This window comes from Tachyglossus aculeatus, chromosome 25, assembly GCF_015852505.1.
Source record: "Tachyglossus aculeatus isolate mTacAcu1 chromosome 25, mTacAcu1.pri, whole genome shotgun sequence".
In the NCBI taxonomy this organism is placed as follows: Eukaryota; Metazoa; Chordata; class Mammalia; order Monotremata; family Tachyglossidae; genus Tachyglossus; species Tachyglossus aculeatus.
In genome coordinates, this window is record NC_052090.1 from 19,818,572 (window position 1) to 19,838,299 (window position 19,728).

The 19,728-nt window shown below is 45.4% G+C and overlaps 1 protein-coding gene across 1 annotated transcript in view; it reads left to right on the forward strand.

Moving 5' to 3' along the window:
- CLVS1 (clavesin 1) overlaps nucleotides 1–19,728 on the forward strand; it is a 133,644-nt gene that overhangs the window by 85,986 nt on the left and 27,930 nt on the right. The gene's annotated exons all lie outside the window — the stretch shown is intronic.

Consider the following 19,728-nt stretch of genomic DNA (forward strand, 5'->3'; position numbering starts at 1 on the left):
TGAGATCCACGTATCTGACCTCATTATCTTGCACCTACCCCAGCACTTAGTGCAGTGCTTAGCAAACAGCATGCGCTTAATAAACATTATTATTATTATTGTTATTATTTATTACCATCACACTAAGTACTTTGGAACGCAGTCCTCCAGGTGATCACTACACAGTACGAATGTGATCCACAGAATGTTGTTTTCATATTTAGATGTACAAAATTTCTAAAAGTGGATCCCAAGTCAGGGCAAGCTCTCTCTGAAAAAAATTTGTAACTCTTGGAATAGTTCTGCATTGGATTATTTTTGAAAGTCTCATAGAGATAAAAAACCAAATAAATCACCTTTAGCTAATGAAAAGTATTAAGTATCCGATGTTTTGACATAGACATGATGTGAACTTTCTGGGTTTAGTATACAGTATCCCAGCTTTTAATACAGTGCTTGGCACATAATAAGCACTTAACAAATACTATAATTAGTACAGAACACTGTATTAAGTACTGAGAGAGTATACACAGATGGGAGTTAGACATGGTCGCTGTCTCTCAGGGGGCTCACAATCGAAGAGTATAAACAGGGAGAAAGGACCGAAGCCAGATGTATCAGGAATGATGAAAATTAAAACGTGACACAGGCAAATACAGAAAATAAAATCAAAGTCACTAGGGTGCTATGGCTAGAGGAGCAGAATTAAATGTTCCTTAGGGCTCCAAGTTCAGAAAGTACGTCTAGCCACATTCCAGTAGCCACCAGTCTTGGTGGGTTTTTGTGGAGACCTCGTGCTGAGGGCGTCTTTCTGTTTCCCACCACGGTGGCGTAAGGCAAGGTGGGATGGAGTCTCCTTGATGATGTGGAGGAGGAGAGCTGGGACCATTCCCGGAGGGACAGTGTGGCCAGTTGTTTGGTGGGGGTGGGGTGGGGTCGCCACTTCATTCATGTGACACATCACAAAAGCTTTTGTTTAATTCCCAGCAGAGATAACAAGTATTGAGAAAAGGCTCATCCTGAAATAGCTTTTCTGATTTTACAGGGTAGCCACAGGTTTGGTATTCTTAGCACACTTCACTGCAATTTGTATTCTGGAACAGTTATTCTTTTAGTTGCCATGAAAATGCATATTGTTTCCTGACTCGGAGCCTATCTTGTTCAGCTCTTCAGCTCTGCGGATCGCTTGGCGGACAGCGCTCAGGGCTGGGAGCACGGAGGGGTTCGGCTTCCGACCTCGCCTCCCGGGAGGCCTGAGTGAACGTCTCCGGGCCTCAGTGACCCCACCAGCCTGAGGCCTTCTCCTCAGTGCCTCATCGAAGCATTGAGCTAAAATAGCAGATATAATGACCCAGTTCTTCCCACTGGCACTCAGTCTAGGACAACAGTACCCCCTCAGAAGCGGGAGAGCAGGAAGCAACATTCATTTTCTTCCCCCATCACTTTCCTCTTCCTCCTCTCTCTTTCCCCCTTTTCCCTTTTTTGCCCCCTCATCTCTCCTGCCCCTTGCCCTCTGCAGGCTTCAGGAGAGGATCCACTCACTCCCTGGGTGGCCTCTGCTGCCTCACCACTGGCTCCATTTCCCCACCAAGTCCCTCCCTCAGGCATCTTAAGGAGGTGGGGGCGGGGAAGAGGGTGGCAGCCACATCAACCGCAGAATCTTCAGATGGACGTCAGCGTCTGATGCTCATGTCCAGTGCCCTGGTCATCCCACAAACAACAGTTTGTGCCCATCCCTGAGCACTCTGCTCACCTCAGGGTCCCTGACTGTCCCCTCCCTTCAAGCCCCGCTGTCTGCTCTCCTACTCTGCCATTCTGTATGGGGGCAAGAATGGTGCCCCAGGATGGCAATCTCAGGAGTGTACCGAGGTTCTGATGTCAAATCCCGGAGTTCCTAGGGCATCTGCCCGTACACTTTAAACGATATTTTCTTTGTACTGCCCCCAGCCAGGTAAGCTGTGTTTCAATTAGCCATTCCAAAATGCATCCGATGTCCTCTGTGCCATAGAGAGTTGGGAATAATCGTGTTTTGGCTTGGCTGCAGAGGCAAGGATTACTGAGGATTAGATTTCCACTGGAGATTTCAGGGATAAAAGAGCATGCTCTGTGAGCACACTGAAAAAACTAAATGTGACTTAGTTATAGACAGGCCCAGGAGAGAGGAAGGTGAGAATTTGAAAGTGCAATAAAGTTTCCGTAAAAGTGATGACAAATAAGAACAGTCTAGAAACAAGCAATTATATTCAGAAGAAAAAATTATCCCAAACCTACCATTTAATTCTGTCATCTGACATTTTCTCCTCTAAAGGCTAATAGAGGATTAGCATGCTGATGAGGTTCTGACTAACTAGTCACTCGGCAAGCCGGCTGAAAAGAGGATCTAGGAAAAACTGTAATTAAAACTAATCAGAACTTCAAAAACAGAGGAGGGGAAAAAAGGAATACAAGAGGAGATTCTGGAATCTTCTCCAGTCCTATGCAGCAGACTTCCAGTAGCTTTTGGAGTTGCTCAAGCTATTGGGTGAACAAATGGCAGTTTCCTAAGCAGATTTCAACTCTAGACTAGTTCTGGATCTCTGGGTTAAGCCGTTTACATCCAGGGGACAAGGCACCTGCTCAGATTTGCCCCTGACTTTTCCCATGGTGTTGGGCAGTGTAAAATTGATTCAGGGATTGTTCACTTCTAGAAGACAGGGAAGAGTAAAATTTGGGTTTTCACAGGGAGGCAGTGTGGCCTGCTGGAAAGAGGAACCTGGGAGTCAGAAGACCAAGGTTTATTATTATTATTAATAGTAATAGCAATAATAATGATAATAATGGTATTTTTTAAGCACTTACTATGTGTCAAGCATTGTACTAAGCCCTGGGGGGAGATACAAGATAATTAGGTCCCACATGGGGCTCACAGTCTAAGCAGGTAAGAGAACCGATATTGAATTCCCATTATGCTGATGAGGGAACTGAGGCCCAGAGAAGTGAAGTGACTTGTCCAAAGTCACACAGCAGGCATGTGGTGGAGCTGGGATTAGAACCCAGGTTCTCTGACTCCTGGGTCTGTGCTCTTTCCACTAGGCCATGCTGCTTCTCTCAGGTTTTTAACATTAGCTCTGCCACTGACCTCCTGGTGATTTTGAGTGAGCCATGGAAACTCTTGATGCCTCAGTTTCCTCATCTGTATAAGGGGGATAAGACATGCGCTCCCCCTCCCTCTTACATTGTGCGTCCTTGATCCAACAATCTTGTAGCTACCCCAGGGCGTACCCTACATTTCTGGCTTCATAGTAAGCACTTAATGAATTCTTAATAGTGAGTGCTGTCATCATCACAATTTTCCTTAGAGTAGAATTCTATTAATAAACATTCGGTGGGAACAAGAACATCTATTACAGTAATATATCTGGGAATCAATATCCCAGTTTGAACAACTACAATTTATAGAAAAGGTCGTGACTTATCTTCAGGTCCCTGATTGCCTGCGCCAGCTTCAAGCCTTTCCTTCAAAACATGCCAAATTGCAGTTCTCTTCCTGAAAAACAGCTGCAAAATCCAAGCTCTTCTGAACCCCAGAAAATTTGAGATCAAAGAGAAGCAGGTAAGGAATTTGAAGTTGTGTTGGAAAGTCAAAAAGAGGGTCAATTTAGGCCTAGTTGGCCTAGAAATTTTGATGAGCTTAAGCATTTCTCTTTGGTGCTGAGATTCTGTGAGATGGATCCCTGGGAAACCTGCTTAGGCCACAGTGCCGAAACCGGGACCCAGGAAGACACAGGCCATCATATCGCCTGGGGCTCACACACACACTTCGCTTCTCTCATGCTATTCTTCTCATTGAACCTCCATCTCTCCGTCTCTCTCACCACCAACCTCTCGCACCCACATCCTGCCTCTAGGCTGGAATGCCCTCCCTCCTCCGATCTGACAGACAATGACTATTCCCACCTTCAAAGTCTTATTGAAGGCATATCTCCTCCAAGAGGCCTTCCCTGACTAAGCCCTCCTTTCCTCTTCTTCCACTCCCTTCTGCATCACCCTGATTTGCTCCCTTTATTCATCCCTCCTCCCAGCCCCACAGCACTTATGTACACAGTTGTAATTTATTTATATTAATGCCTGTCTCCCCTTCTAGACTGTAAGCTCTTTGTGGGCAGGGAGTGTGTCTATTATATTGTACTCTCCCAAGCACATAGTACAGTGCTTGTCACAAAGTGCTCAGATATGATTGATTAACTGACATCCCCTGGCGAATGTAAGAACGGGGTTAGTTATGGCAGAGCGGTGGAGATTAGCGGTGGCTGGAAGAGGAGAAAAATGATGATGATAATAAAAGTGGGTATTAAGTGCTTATTACTGTATACCAAGCACTGTATACTGAGGTCTGAGGCAGCTACAAGAGCATCACGTCAGACACAGTCCCAGTCCCACATGGGGTTCAAAATCTAAGGGGGAGGGAGAACAGGTATTGAATGCCTATTTTACAGGGACTGAGGCACAGAGAAGTTAAATAACCTTCCCAAGATCAGAGAACAGGCATATGGCAGAGCTGGGATTAGAATATTAATTATGGTATTAAGCGCTTACTATGTGCCGAACACTGTTCTTAGAGCTGGGGTAGATATTAGGTTATCAGGTTGAATGCAGTTCCTGTCCCACATGGGGCTTACAATCTTAGTCCTCATTTTACAGATGAGGTAATTGAGGCACAGAGAAGTTAAGTGACTTGCCCTAGGTCACACAGACAAATGGTAGAGTCGGGATTAGAACCCAGGTCATTTTGACTCCCAGGCCCGTACTTCGTCTACTAGGCCATGCTGTTTCTCTAACACAGCGGACAAGTGGCGGAGCTAGGATTAGAACCCAGGTCCTCTGACTCCCAATCCCATATTCTTTTCATTAGGCTGAGGAGGAGAGTTAATGGATGTGGGGGTGGGCAGTGAGGGAAGGTGAACGTGGGAGAAGCCACATTATTCTGGAATTTGGCCTTCAACTTCCTCTCATCCCTCCGTGTGCCCATGCAGAGCTGGAAGTTGGAGGAAAATAATGCTCTGGCCCAAGCCTGACCTAAGCGCCTCTAGCAGGTGCTGTGGCTTCACTCAGATGCACAGCTAGAATAAAATATCTGCAGTCTGTCTACAGCTGCTTCATGTAACTTTCAAAGTTTCTGGAAGGCAGTTAGCTCCGAGTCCCATGCTCTTTTCTTCCATGAGGCAGAGCGTTGTTATCAGTGGAGCTTTTTTAGCGTTTCCTTCCTGTGATCTGAGTAGCTTTACGGATACCTCAAGTGCTAGAAGAGACCATTTTCTGTCAGACTTAAATGCAGTGGAACGTGGCATGTCTTAAATTTAGAACCTCGTTCCAGCATTGCACTGTTTGAGTGGTTTACAGCTGGCAAAATACAGCTTTCTGTGGGAGCTGCCTTTCCCCCACCCTGTAGCCTGCCACCAGACGGCCCCCTTCCAGCATTCCCGGCTGCCAAGAGAAGGTGAGAATTGGTTTCTCTAACCACAGCTGGAGGCCAGAGAAGCCAACTGTCGCAGAGCTGTGTCCCTCAGTGGGGAAGGCAGTCGGCAAGGAAAGAGGAGCCATGGGAGGGAAGGGGGAAGGCAGGCTCAAGAAGAGCGAAAATCAATTCACAAAGAAAAAAGGAGTGAGGAGGGAAGTGAGGATCCAAGTACATTAAAAATCGATGTGCAGGCTGAGGGGAAAAAATGTGGTAGGGAGAGGTGGAGGGACGATCAAAAGTGGAGAAAATGAAAATCCATAGAGAGGCAAAGGCAGATAGCTCAAAGCAGGAGCAGAGTCAGCAGAAAGGTTAAAAATGAGTACGACCTACCTGTAATAAAAATGTTAACACTTAATAGAGAAGAAAGAGAAAAGGGATGATGAGAAGGCAACAGTGCACCCTCCTGCTTCCTTCTGTAATTCGGTGTACAATTCTGAGCCAACCACCAGGGCATTCTTGACTTCGTCAATTATAAAGCTGGGATCGTAACTCACTGTGCCGGCTTTCCTGGGGCATTGCTCAGCTGAACCAATGAAACCAATAAAAAACTGTGCTCAGAGCATATTACATCATATCAAAGCAACTTAGTTCTTAGTTTTGCAGTTTGTACTACAAGAGCTTTCCTTGGTTCTCCTGTCTCTTGGTTGGTTCGGCTGGGGGTCGGTCTGGTTTTGGGGTCGAGAGAAGAGCAGAAAGAGCACACGGGCTTTCCACACTGAGTCATGAGTTAGAAGGAGCATGGCATAGTGGATAGAGCACAGGCCTGGGAGTCAGAAGGTCATGGGTTCTAATCCTGGCTCTGCCACTTGTCTGCTGTGTGTGATCTTGGACAAGTCATTTCACTTCTCTGTGCCTCAGTTTCTGCATCTGTAAAATGGGGATTGAGAATGTGATCCCCACATGGGACAGGGACTGTGTCCAACCCAATTTGCTTATATCCATCCCAGAGCTTAGTACAGTGCCTGGCACAATTACTGTTATAATAATAATCAATTAATCAATGCTATTTATCGACCACTTTCTTTGTGCAGAGCACTGTACTAAGAGCTTGGCAGAGTACAATATAACAATGAACAGACCCATTCCCTGCCCACAACGAGTTTACAGTCTAGAGGGGAGACAGATATTAATATAAATAAATTATAGATGTGTACATAAGTGCTTTGTGGCTGGAAACGGGGAATGAATACAGGGAGCAGGTCAGGGTGACGCCGAAGGGAGTGGAGGAAGAGGAAAGGAGGGCTTAGTCAGGGGAGGCCTCTTGGAGGAGATGTGCCTTCAATAAAGCCTCGAAGGGGTGAGAGTAATTGCTGGAGATGAAGAGGGAGGATGTAGGTGAGAGGACATCAGTGAGGTGAATGAGATCTAGGTACAGTGAGAAGGTTGGCATTAGAGGCATGTGGGCTGGGTTTTAGGAGTCCTGAGGTGAGGTAGGAGGGAGCATGGGGATTGAGTTCTTTAAAGCCAATGTGAGGAGTTTCTGTTGGATGTGGAGATGGAAGAGCAAGCTTGCTAGGCTGCTCCTTGTCCTCTCTGATGGGGCACTGTGGCATGGCAGCCTTCTTCCTTTACTTTCGGGAGCCAGTCCCTCTCCCAACGTGCAACAGACTACCCAACTCTGCCTCAACTACACCAGACCCTAATGGCTCACCTCATCTTTTCTCTTGGACCCAGACAGCACACACATACTTAAAGCAAATCCAGTCCTTCCGCCAGCTGGGGAGCTGAGCAGAGAGGTTCATTGGGTGCAGTTAAACAAGGTGGGATCATGGTGGGCAGGAAATATGTCCACCAACTCTGTTATATTGTAGTCTTCCAAGCACTTAGTTCAGTCTTCCACACAGAGATAGTAATAATAACTGTGGTATTTTCAAGCACTTACTATGTACTAAGCACTGTACTAAGCGCTGGGGTGGATACAAACAAATCGGGTTGGGCACAGTCCCTGTCCCACATAGGGCTCACAGACTTAATCCTCATTTTAAAGATGAGGTAACTAAGGCTCAGAGAAGTGAAGAGACTTGCCCAGGGTCACACAGCAGACAAATGGCGGAGCTGGGATTAGAACCCAGGTCCTTCTGACTCCCAGCCCGGTGCTCTTTCCAGTAGGCCACAGTGCTTCTCAGTAAGCACTCAGATAGCATTGATCGATGGGATCCAGGCAATGCAGAGGTGGCCCCGTTTGCTTCGGTGGAAGGGCCGCTGAGCTCTGAGGAACCGCTGCTTTGTTCAATTTAAGACCCAGTTTGAGAGCGGCGCGGCTGGTGGTGTTTTCATCCTTGGCAGCCCAGCGCCTGGTCCAGATAATGAACATGTGCATCATCGTTTCTGGGCTACTTGTACTTGATCTCCCTGTCTCAGAAGCAAGGAAAAACTCTTTAGTTAAATCTTGAAGAATACAGGACGTCTAGTCAGAATAACAAGTGGCGGCTGCCACAGCCGATTTGCTTTAAGGAGATTCTTTTGGGCTTTAAATGAAAAGAGTGTGGTCCTAGCGATGTGCTCAGATTAGTGTGGATAAAAGCACCACATCTCCATTGTCCGCTCCCAGAACAGTCTTCCCAAGAGACAGTCCGTCTCAAAAGAAGAGGGCCAGCCTACGTGGGATTACCCATTCCCTAATCTCATCAACTCATCCTAGGAACCAAATTATGGCCTTAGTCTGTTGTACAATAGTGATTCATTAAGCACTCACTGGGGTAGATAATAGATAATCAGTCTCGGCAGGTTCCCTTTCTGAGCTTGCAGTCTAAGAGGGAGGACTGACACTTTATCCCCATTTTACAATTGTGGAAACTGAGGTCCAGAGAAGCTAGGTGACTTGCCCAAGGTGACCCAGCCAGCAAGTGGAGGAGCCTGGATTTGAGGCCAGGTCTCCTGACTCCCAGGGACCGTGCTGGTTCCTACTTGGGCACCCTGCCTCTCAAGCTGCATATTTTAGAGACCCTTCTCCTTACCTCAGATAGGCATGATTTCCATTGCATACCTGCTCTCTGGCTCCTCCAGCTTGTCACAATTTATGGGCCTGTAGATGGAAAAGATTGCCCTATCCAGCTGAATGATTGCTGATCTAGGTCTGCCACTGGTGCCACTGAGAGAAGCAGTGTAGCCTACTGGGTAGAGCACAGGCCTGGGAGTCTGAAAGATGTGGGTTCTAATCCCAGCTCTGCCACCTGTCTGCTGTGTGATTTTGGGTAAATTACTCCACTTCTCTGGGCCTCCGCTACCTCATCTGTAAAAAGGGGATTATGACTGTGAGCCCCATGTGGGATATCCACCGTGTCCAACTTGATTAGCTTGTTTCTACCTCAGTGCTTAGTACAGTGTCTGGCACATAGGCGCTTAACAAATACATTAAAAAAATGTGGGAGTGATGAGCATGGTTCCCTGTCCTGGGCAACTGCTGTTTTTTATTATTATTGAGAAGCAGCGTGGCCTAGTGGAAAGAATCTGGGCCTGAGAGTCAGAAGGATGTGGGTTCTAATCCTGGCTCCGCCACTTGTCTGCTGTGTAAACTTGCACAAGGCACTTCTCTGTGCCTCAGTTACCTCATCTGGAAAGTGGGGATTAAGACTGGGAGTCCCATGTGGAATGGGGACTCTGTCCAACCCAATTTGCTTGTATCCACCCCAGCACTTAGTAAGGTGCCTAGCACATAGTAAGCACTTAACAAATACCACAAATATTATTATTGTTATTTGATTGTCTTGCATTCTTCTTGAATACAGTGACGATGGAAGCATCTTTAAGAATCAGTGGGCTTTACTCTGCTTAGAGGCTGAATTCCTAGGATTTAAATAACTTTTCTCAGGTCCCTTTGTTATGTAATTCCCCACACACTGTGGCTTCACAGTGGCAATGTCTGCAGAGTCAAGGTGGATTTTTTTTGCGGGGCGGCCGAGGAGGAGGTTCTAGATTAAGATTCCCTTCTCTGGGCTTCAGTTTTCTCACCTGTAAAATTGAGTTCCAATGCCTTTCTTTAAATGGTACTTGTTAAGTGCTTACTATGTGCAATGCACTGTGTGAAGCATTGGGGAAGCAGCATGGCTTAGTGGAAAGAGCACGGGCTTGGGAGTCAGAGGTCATGGGTTCTAATCCTGGCTCCACCACTTATCAGCTGTGTGACTTTGGGCAAATCACTTAACTTCTCTGTGCCTCGGTTACCTCATCTGTAAAATGGGGATTAAGACTGTGAGCCCCACCATGGGACAACTTCATTACCTTGTATCTACCCAGCACTTAGAACAGTGCTTGGCACATAGTAAGCACTTAACAAATACCATCATTATTATTGTTGTTATTATTAAAAGAGAATCAGGTTGGACACAGTCCCTTTCCCACATGGGACTTGCAGTCTAAATTGAAAGGAGGATTTGAATCCCTATTTTACAGATAAAGAAATCCCAGAGAGGTTTTTTTATAGTATTTGTTTTGTTTGTTTTTAATATAATTTGTTAAATGCTTACTCTGTGCTGGGCACTATACTAAGTGCTGGGGTAGATACAAGCTAGTATGGTTGGACACAGTCCCTGTCTCACGTGGGATTCACAATCAATATCTCCATTTTACAGATAAGGTAACTGAAGTACAGAAAAGTGAAGTGACTTGCCCCAGGTCACAAAGCAAAGTGGCAGAGCTGAGATTAATACTACTACTAATAATAGTAATAATAATAATAATAATTGTGGTATTTGTTAATTGCTTACAATGTTCCAGGTACTATACTAGCACTTGGGTGGATACAAGCAAATCAGGTTGGACACAGCCCCTGTCCCATGTAGGGCTCACTGTCTCAATCCCTATTTTACAGATGAGGTAACTGAGGTACAAAGAAGTGAAGTGATTTGCCCAGGGTCACACAACAGACAAGTGTCAGAGCTGGGATTAGAACCCAGGTCCTTTGGCTCCCTGGCCTGTGATCTTTCCACTAGGCAAGCTGCTTCACTATTTTCTCCCTCCTACTTAGACTGTGAACCCAGCCTGGGACAGGAACTGTGTCCAACCTGATTATCTTCTATTTACCCCAGCCCTTAGTGCAGCATTTAACACATAATAAGCATTATTACCATTATTATTATTGATAGTAAATATTACCCACTGTGTGTAAAACATTTGAGTGCATATTCTTTAGAAACAAACAATCCTTTAGAAGGATTGGAAAGAGTTCACACCTTTGTGATACTATGAATTGGGCCACTAAATCAGGAATGGGAGCCCAGGTGAGGCTGCTAGAAAACAAAGAGTTTCATTGTGCATGCAGTAAGAAGGGAAGAGGCTTGTTTTCCTAACCTTTACCAGAGGGCAAGGAAAGTGGGAACTGAAAAGAGACAGAGTGAATCAGCAGCCTCCCCATGTAGCCAGGGCTCCCTCAGGGGAATTTAGCAGATCCGGTCACAAGGTAACACAGGGACTCTCATCACAGTCCTCTGAAGGGAAATGAAGCACACTCGTAGTAAGAAGAAAAATTAGGGTTTGGGATGTTGGCGAGAAAATGACTGTTTTGCTCGGTGCAGATTGTGGGCAGACACAGTTGGAGATCAGTGTTATCAACACCATTTATTGAGTACCCACTAGGTGTCCAGCGGGCCAGGAGGGTTTGGGAAAGGCAAATTAGAACCAACAGACCCTGCCTCTTACAGAAACTCCAGCCTAACAGGGAAGCGAAGCGGACACAAATTGCCAAACATAATTAGGGAAAAGCAGAAGCCTAAGGCAATAAGATACTAATGATGTGGGGCATGACCAGGAAGCTGAAGGATTATTGTCGAATGACCGCAGTGAATAATAACTATTGATTCCAGCTTCTTAGAGAATTAGCAGATGAGCTGTCCTAACGGAATTAAGTGTCAACCCCAGATATGGAAGAGTTTTCTGAGGACAGAGGGTCCTGTGTTGATTCTGGGGTAAAGGTTACCATCAAGGACCAAAGTGGCACTTGCAAGATTCTAGGATTAGTGGTCAAGCAACCGGGCTGCACTTCCCAATTTTGGGGAAAATGACAAACGCTCAGCCTTCTAGAGGCCTCCAGACCTCAGTGTCAAGGTGATTTTTTTTTTCCCCTCACCTGGTCCCTAGAGCAGAGCTGGTGGAACTGCCAAGTAACTACTTTACTAAACACCAAGCAAGGGCAGAGCTTTTTGAAGTCAAGAATTCCAAGTGCCTAATACATGGGTTTGTGCATTAGCTTCCAGCTAAATAAAGGTTCTTGTTTAGTCCAGCAAAACATCCTCGAGTACTTAATTCCATATGGGATCTGGGAGAGATATTGGACTATTTTCTTGTTCTTATGGATCACTGGCAAGGGCTGGCAGGAGTGGGGAGACCCATCGCAGCACCCGTCCATGATCTGGCCTGGGAGTCAGAAGGACCTGGGTTCTAATCCTGGCTCTGCTACTTGTCTGCTGTGTGACTTTGGGTAAGCCTCAGGTACCTCATCGGTGACATGAAGATTTAGACTGTGAGCCCCATGTAGGTTATGGACTGTGTCCAACCTGATTTGCTTGTATCTACCCCAGTGCTTAGTACAGTCCCTGGCCCACAATAGGCACTTAACAAATGCCATTAAAAGATGTGGGAGTGATGAACAGGGAGCTCTGTCCTGGGCACCAGTTGTTGATTATTATTGAGAAGCAGCGTGGCTCAGTGGAAAGAGCACGGGCTTTGGAGTCAGAGGTCATGGGTTCCAATCCTGACTCCACCAATTGTCAGCTGTGTGACTTTGGGCAAGTCACTTAACTTCTCTGTGCCTGTTACCTTATCTGTAAAATGGGGATTGACTGTGAGCCCCCCATGGGACAACCTGATCACCTTGTAACCTCCCCAGCGCTTAGAACAGCGCTTTGCTCATAGTAAGCGCTTAATAAATGTCATTATTGTTATTATTAGAAGCAGCGTGGCCTATTGGAAAGAACCTGGGCCTGGGAGTCAGAAGGAATTGGGTTTCAATTCTGGCTCCACCACTTGACTGCTGCCTGACTTTGGACAAGTCACTTCTCTTCTCTGTGCCTCAGTTATCTCATCTGTAAAGTGGGGATTTAGACTGTGAGCCCCATGTGGGACAGGACTGTATCTGACCTGATTATCTTATATCTACCTACCCCAGCACTTAGTACAGTGCCTGGCATGTAGTAAGTGCGTAACAAATACCATTAGAAAAAAAAACAACCCAAGACCCAATCTCTGCCAACAAAGAGCTCCCACCATTAATTGATGCAAGAAACCCCAGGTATGATCACCTCATCCTCCATTATTCCCATTATCACCTCATCCCCTGCCATCTTCCCCTCCCTGTGAGTGACCCTTCATTCCTGGATAAGACATAAATAAAGTGTTCCTATCCTTCTAACAGCAAGAGGAACCTCTCATTTTTTTTCGTGTATGTTGGGGGAGTGAGAGGGGATGATGGCTATAAGGAGGAAGGGGAGGTGAAAAATTGAGGACCCCTCTCCCCCAGTCAAGAAGAAGGGGGGTATCAGATCCAGTGTAGGTGCTCCTAGAGCGTCAGCCCTGTGACTCTTAGTGGCGGGCCTGGTCAGTATCAAAAGCAAATTCTTTTCTATGTCAGGAGATCTCAAATGTCATTCCTCCTAACATTACAACTCCATTCTTCATCTGAGATAATGTCTGTGATTTTTCAATGGTCCAGAGGTTTGGGGCCTGCCCAGACAGTGTTACAGTGGTGCTTGGCAATGCATCTGTGGCCTACTTAACTTTGTGGATGCCCAGAGAGGCACTGTGAGATAACTTTATGGGGAAAATAGGGCCAAAGTGGCCCAACGTAAGGGCTCAAACAGATCCTGTGTAGCTGTGTCAAGTGCTGTTTGACGTGCTGATGAGCCTTCCCAGACTTTGCCTTTACCTTTCCTGTAGCCATTCAGTCAGATTTACCAGAGAGAACAAGCATGAAATGGATTTTTTCATATAAGTTTAATAATAGAGAGTTCTCGGCTCTCTCATGCTGGTGCAGTGTTATTGTTCTTTCAATCAATCTATTTATTGAGCATTTTACTGGCTGCAGAGCTCTGTATCAAGCACTTGAGAGAGTACCATATAATAGAATTGGTAGACACATTCTCTGCCCACAACGAGCTTCCCATTCAATGCTAGCTAGGTTAGTTACCAACCAGGACCCTAGGTGGAAAGAACAAATGCAAAACCTTTAGTTTTGCTTTCCAGCCTGTTCTGAAATTCCTTCTTTTGGAGAATGATGCAGAAATGTTCTCTGCCCATAAGAAGCTTTCAGTCTAGAGGAGATGTAGCAGCTGTTTTGTTTTTATATTCCTTCCCCTACTTCCCTTGAACTGATGGTCTGTCATTCATTTCTGCCAGTAGTTCTGCAGCCTGAGGTGGTTCACACAGTTTAATAATATTTATTAAGTGTTTCCTAAGGGCTGAGCACTGGACTAGGTACTTGGGAGCAAGCAATGAAAGTAAAAGACATGGTTTCTGCCCTCAAGGAGCTTACCCTTGAACAGAGAAGCTTGCAACGCTGCGTTGCAAACCTGAAAGGTGAATTGTTTTTCTGCTTTCTCTGCAGTTTCCTTCTGCTTGGGGAATGCACTCCACCCCCTTTCTGGCTAATCAGATGCAGAGAGCTTCTTTGGACGTTTAAGAGAAAGCACTTGACTGGCAGAGTAGGAAACAATTTTCGTCGTCTTGATTTTTAAATAGGCACACTTTTTCCCACCCTTGTTAAGTATATCAAGCTGGAAGGAAAATGGGTGACGGTCTAGTTGCATTCAGAGGTGATTTGGGGAGGGACTTGGATTCACTTTGGCCTTGAACCATGAATAGGAACTAGAACAGAGCTGTCTAAGGAATCAGTGTGACCCAGTGGCAAGAGCACAGGCTGGGGAGTCAGAAGGCCTGGGTTTCTAATCCTGGCTCTGCCACTTATTTGCTGTTTGTCTTTGGGCAAGTCACCTAACTTCTCTGGGCCTCAGTTTCCTCATCTGTAAAATGGGGATTAAATCCTACTCCCTCCTACTTCAGTTCTGAGTCCCATGAAGGACAGGGACTGTGTCCAACCCGATTATCTTTTATCTACCCCAGTGCTTAGTACAGTGCCTGTCACATAGTAATTGCTTAACAAATACCACAATTATTAATTATTATTATTAAATCACTTTTAGGAGATGTTTGAGGTTGGGTGGAGCAGCAGAGCTGTGCCTAGGCGCCCCCAACCATCAGCTCAGGCTTCAGGCCCATATCCAAGCTAGTGGTCATTGTCCTGGATTTGGGGTACCCAGGAGTGGGAATGGGGGATCCGGAAGCTGTAGGGAAGTCAGGGAAAGGAGGGATCCCTAATGGGATAAGAGGAAAAGCTGAAATCACTGTTCAACAAGTACCCCTTATTCCCTGCCACACCCTTCCCCACTATAATGAGAGGGGGATGGTGTATGGAAAAAAATGGAGGTCTAATTTTCAGTGACATGATACTTCTATTTCTATCGTACTGCAGATCTGAATATTTCTGTAACCACATTAAATATGTAAACTCTTTACTGCACTCCCGGAGCTAAAGACATTTCAGAAGCAATGAGCAATAATTAACAACATGCTACAGGCAGTGTAAGAATCATTTCAGAATAAAGATTACCGAGGAACAAGCTAAGCTTTCCGTTGCCATGTAAGGATGGCTCGGGACATCCTTGAGGGCTGGTGAAAGTGAAGGAAGAAATTGAGAAAGACGTGACTAATCTCAATAGGTTTCTTCCTTCAAATTTGTCATGCCATCCTAAATAGCACTGGATGTGGCCAGAATTTTTAAAAATGTATTCAAAACTACTCTGCGGGGTAACCAAGTTATCAGTTAGTCCACTGATAGGAAATAAGTGCCTATAATAATATAATAATTGTGGTATTTGTAAAGTGCTTACTATGTGTCAAACACTGTACTAAGTGCTGGTGTAGATACAAGATAACTAGGTCCCACATGGGGCTCTTAGTCTAGGTAGGAAGGAGAACAGATATTAAATCCCCATTTTACAGATGAGGGAACTGAGGCACAGAGAAATCAAATATATTTTTGTTGTTGGGGTTTTTTTTAATGATATTTGTTAAGCACTTACTATGTGCCAGGCACTATACTAGGAGCTGGGGTAGATACAAACTAATCAGGTTGAACACAGTCACTGTCCCACATGGGGCTCACAGTCTTCATCCCCATTTTACACATGGGGATTTTAGTCAGAAGGACCTGGGTTCTAATCACAGTTCTGCCACTTGTCTGCTGTGTAACCTTGGGAAAGTCACTTCACTTCTCTGGGCCTCAGTTACCTCATCTGTAAAATGGGGATTAAGTCTGTGAGCCGCATGTGGGACATGGACTGTGTCCAACCTGATTAGCTTGTAGCAACCCCAGTTCTTAGTACAGTGTCTGGCATGTAGTAAGTGCTCAACGAATACTACTATTGTTACTACTACTAATAATAATAATACAGTGCTCTGCACACAGTTAGTGCTCAATAAATACAATTGAATGAATAATAAAACTCCCTTAAGTCCAGTTGCAGCCAGGGCTCATGAAACTCTGTTGCAGCTGCTAAGAGAAGGAATTGTTCATTTTAACTTTCCATCTAGATTCTATGGTTCTGTAAGCTTGTGGGCATTGAATGTGTCTGCTTATCATTGTATTGTACTTTCCCAAGCACTTAGTACAGAGCTCTGCACACAGTGAGTGCTCAAAAAATGCAGTTGAATGAATGAATATTTGTGTGAGGTGAGCTTTTGCAGCTGTTCTTGATAATCACAAGCAATTTTACTTTGCTATCTCACAGCACGGCATATTTCTGACACCCGTCCCCATTGTTTTTATTGGTTATTCCTTTTCACCACCTTGTGAGGGTCAGAAATGGCAGTCCCATTTGGCCCTGAGAGGTTAAGTTTCTTTCTTAGAATCACACAGCAAATCAGGGGAGAGCCGTGGTTGAATTTAAGATTTCCTGAATCCCATCAGCTCATTCTGCATCCTAGGGATTGTCACCCCTCAGCTGTGATATTGGCCATATGTCTGAGGATCTTTTGCAAATTGCGATGGCCCTTTGTGTGTGCCATAGTAATTCTCTCCGGAAGAAGCTTTCATTCTTCTCTAGACTGTAGCTCCTATGAGCAGGGAGAGTGTCTGCCAACTCTGTTATATTGTTCTTTCCAAAAAGCTTAGTACATTGCTCTGTAAACAGTAAACACTCAGTAAATGCATACATGATAAATAAAAAATAAATTAATAAACTCATTTGGCAATCAGCTCTCTGTGAGCTCCATAACAGGACCCATCTTCAAGAGCCATTTCAGAGATGGGCAGCAGAATTATTTGTTGGTGGAGGTGGACTTTAACAGCTTCAGAGGAAGTTGGTTTGGTGAAATGGAGAGGCTCCTTTCAAAGGGTTGCCAGTTGCAGTCAACTATTTCGTGGATTTGATTCCAAAACTACCTTGGTAGAGAGCTTCCCCATTCTGTGGCCTCATCTCTTTTGTTGTGATAATAATAATTATGGCACTTGTTAGGCATTTACTATGTGCCAAGTACTGTTTTAAGCAGTGGAATTAATCAGATTGGACAGTCCCTGTCCTACATCGAATTCACAGTCTAAATAGGAGGGAGTGGGGTTTAATCCCCATTTTACTGATGGGGTAACTGAGTCCCAGAGAAGTTAACTGACTTGTCCAAGGTCACACAGCAGACATGTGGCAGAGCCGGGATTAGAACCCAGGTCCTCTGACTCCCAGGCCCGTGTTCTTTCCATTAGGCTGTGTTGCTTCCAGACTTGATTGAGTCTTAAACACCTGGCTATGCAGAGTTTGTTAAATCCAATGTATATGGTGAGTTTAACCTATATCTTTAAACCCCCGGGGAGGGGTGGTGTGTACTGTAGAGAAGCAGTGTGGCTTAGTAGAAAGAGCACAGGTTTGGGAGTCAGAGGTCATGTGTTCTAATCTCGGCCTTTCCACTTATCAGCTGTGTGACTTTGGGCAAGTCACTTAACTTAGAGAAGCAGCATGGCTCAGTGGAAAGCGCCCGGGCTTTGGAGTCAGAGATCTTGGCTTCAAATCCCGGCTCCACCAATTGTCAGCTGTATGACTTGGGACAATTCACTTAACTTCTCTGTGCCCCAGTTACCTCATCTGTAAAATGGGGATTAAGACTGTGAGCCCCCCGTGGGACAACCTGATCACCTTGTAACCTCCCCAGCGCTTAGAACAGTGCTTTGCACATAGTAAGCGCTTAATAAAATGTCATCATTATTATTATTCTCTGAGCCTCAGTTACCTCATCTGTAAAATGGGGATTAAGACTGTGAGGCCCCCGTGGGACAACCTGATTACCTTGTATCTTCCCTAGTGCTTAGAACAGTGCTTAGCACACAGTAAGCACTTAACAAATACCATTATTGTTATTATTATTATTTTTATTATTGTTATTACTGCTGGCCCTCAGAGAAACACAGCCCCCAGTCCCCTGAACCCTAGTTCTAATATCACCAAATGATGGGGGTGCCCCCATGCTAACCCATTGCTCATTCCCCCCCGGGGCCCAAGCAGACCCTCGTGACAGGTCCAGGATCAGTTAAATGAAGTGGACCCAGATGATACAATACAGTCTTTTCCAGCCCATAGCGACACCCCAGACACATCTCTCCCAGAACACCCGGCTCTCCATCTGCAATCGTTCTGGTAATGTATCCATAGAGTTTTCTTGGGAAAAATATGGAAGTGGTTTACCACTGCCACCTTCCGCGCCTCGACTCTCTCCTGTGCCGCTGCTGCCCAGCATGGCCCAGCCTGCACCCTCCGCTCCTCTGCTGCTAACCTTCTCACTGTGCCTCATTCTCACCTGTCCTGCCGTCGACCCCCAGCCCACGTCCTCCCCCTGGCCTGGAATGCCCTCCCTCCGCACATCCACCAAGCTAGCTCTCTTCCTCCCTTCAAAGCCCTACTGAGAGCTCACCTCCTCCAGGAGGCCTTCCCAGACTAAGCCCCCTCTTTGTCTCCCCCTCCCCCATCCCACCACCCTACCTCCTTCCCTTCCCCACAGCACCTGTATATATGTTTATATAGATTTATTACTCCATTTATTTTACTTGTACATATTTACTATTCTATTTATTTGGTTAATGATGTGCATCTAGCTTTACTTCTATTTATTCTGATAACATGACACCTGTCCACATGTTTTGTTTTGTTGTCTGTCTTCCCCTTCTAGACTGTGAGCCCACTATTGGGTAGGGACAGTCTCTATATGTTGCCAACTTGTACTTCCCAAGCGCTTAGTACAGTGCTCTGCACAGAGTAAACTCTCAATAAATACAATTGAATGAATGAATGAATTCCAAATTATTTGAGAATTGCCTTGTGATAAACAGCAATGGTGCCTCCTATTTTTAGCTTCAGTACCATCCCAAAACTGCCACAGTTTTGTAACCTGCTATGCAATCTGCTCCACAAACAATTAATGGAAACAGGAAGTAAGAGTGGGTCTTTTCTCAGAGGTCAAGCATGTCAAGCTCAGCAGGATACTCAAGCTGCCTCCTGCTTCGGTGCCTAGAATATCATGGTAGGATAGTAGTAATGATAATAATAATGATAGTGGAATTTAAGTGCTTATTATTTGCCAAGCACTGTACTAAGTGTGGGGGCAAATAGCAAGATATGGTCTAAGTAGAAGGGAGAATAGGGATTGAATCCCCATTCTGCAGATGAGGGAACCGAGGCACAGAGAAGTTAAGTGACTTGCCCAAGGTCACACAGCAGGTAAATATCAGAGCCGATATTAGAACCCAGGTCCTCCGACTCCCTAGCCCATGCTCTTTCCACTTGGCCATAGATGAAGACCTGAGTCCAGTAAAGTAACAGAGAATGATTTTCTCAGAGAACCTGATGATGATGATGATTATGGTATTTAGTAGGTACTTAGTATGTGCCAGGTACTGTACCTGTTGTTAAACCAGTAGGCCCGGGCCATTTGGAAGTGAATTCTCCCCCTCCCAGAGAGCAGGGGGATGAACCAAGGAAAATTATAGAAGATAGAATTTGTTCAGCACCTAATAATAATATAATGAGTAATTGTGGTGTTTGTTAAGTGTTCCCTATGTGCCAAGCACTGAGGTAGATATAGGGTAATTAGATCGGATGTGGTCCCTGGCCCAGCCAGGACTCAAAGTCTAAGGAGGTTGGGAGACAAATATTTGATCCCCATTTTACAAATGAGGAAGCTGAGGGTTACAGAAGTATCTTGTTGTTGGGTAGGGACTGTCT